The following is a 1,728-nucleotide window of genomic DNA, read 5'->3' as shown; positions in this document are numbered from 1 at the left end:
AGGAGCTGACATGTCTTCCTCCCCAGTGGGCTTGGTAAGAACCTATTCCCCTAATATCTGTCTAAGAATTCATCTTCTGGGGGATTTATATCTGTTGCCCACAGGAGCACAATTATTTTTGCCTTTTTTTCCAGGCACTTGGAGGCAGGTAGAAACATAAGAACCTTATTACATCGCCCTGCCAATGCTTTACAGCCATAGTCTCATAGGCAAGATGTATAGTGGACAACCTTAATGCAAAGCTTTGTGTCCTGTATAGATTTTCTGCTACTTGCTATGTTATACCTGCCACTGGTCTATTTATTCCCTGCTTACATTCACTTTATTTGTGTGTTTCCTTATTATCATTTTATTAAATAAAAAAAAACCAAAATGTTTTTTTGTCCTATAAAATTCTAAAATAATTGAAAACCGTTTCATTTATGAAATTTAGATATCCATCTGCTGCTCTCACAAATTCCCCTTTAGTATAGTCAAATCTGTGTAATGGTTTGATGACAAATCCAAAAAGGGGAACAATCCAGATCCTGCATCACCCAAACCCACCAGTATGTGCTTAGCCATTTATTTATGATTGTCTTTACTTAATAGATTTTTTAAACAACATTTAATAATTAAATTAAATAAATGAATTTAATTATTATATTTATATAAATAATCCTATATAATTGTGTGTATATACATGATGTATCTATGTCATTTTTATTTTTAAGGTTATCAGATGTGTCATCCAGTTTGTGCATAAAAACATTGACATTTTTATTTTTTTTAAATATGACTATTGAAATGACTATTGAAATAAAAATATTTAAATACAAAAATCATTTATTTCTGCTGATGTTGTCATTTTCCTTAAATAAATATTTCATTCCATAATTCTTGTAATACTTATTGTTTGTATATTTGTGTTGTGATTATTTTGTTAGTATTCTATTGTTGCTATATTGTGTTGACTGTCTTTTAAATTCATACAACAAACATATATTAATAATCTGTATATATATATATATATATATATATATATATATATAACAATAATAATAATAATAATAATAATAATAATAATAATAATAATAATAATAATAATAAATCTACAACTATATATTGTATAATAATTAATATTTCTCTCCCTAATGGATTATTAATAAAGCCATTGTCCTTGTATTCCCGAGTTCAGGCCACATTGTAGCAGCTGGAATAAAACAATCTGTATTTGTGTCTCTGTTCCAGAATTTGGGTAAAAGCTGTTTTCTCCGCAGCATTTGCTTATTGTTGAATCTGTATGGTGTCGCAGCGTTTATTATGCTTATTTCAAGTAATTATTTCCTGCGGTTAATAAAGAATATTGAACAAATGAGAAAGTCTTAGACATTCCGGAGGATCTAGAGAGGCTGGAGTGTAATAAAAGTGGCATTAATGTGGAGCCGGGGAGCCTCCATTACAGCTGCCTCGTCTATTAAGTATATTCTGTTCTATAAAGCCCGGAGGAAAGGCTGCGCTGCGGTGTACTGGACTGTAAGTGTGTACAGCGGCTTACTGCTTACTACTAGGCTGGACTAGACTAGAATGAGAGGACACATAGGCAGGGATGTGCAGGACAGATCTACGTGTACAACAGTGCGCAATGGGAAGGCACAAAGCGTTACTTAAGGAACTAAAACGAAAAAATGCAGCCACTTCATTGTATGCGATAGAGGAAGATATATACAACTATATATACAAATATGT

This window comes from Leptodactylus fuscus, chromosome 7 (genome assembly GCF_031893055.1).
Source record: "Leptodactylus fuscus isolate aLepFus1 chromosome 7, aLepFus1.hap2, whole genome shotgun sequence".
Lineage (NCBI taxonomy): Eukaryota > Metazoa > Chordata > Amphibia > Anura > Leptodactylidae > Leptodactylus > Leptodactylus fuscus.
The sequence above is the reverse complement of the archived record's forward strand: the minus strand, read 5'-3'. Positions refer to the sequence as shown.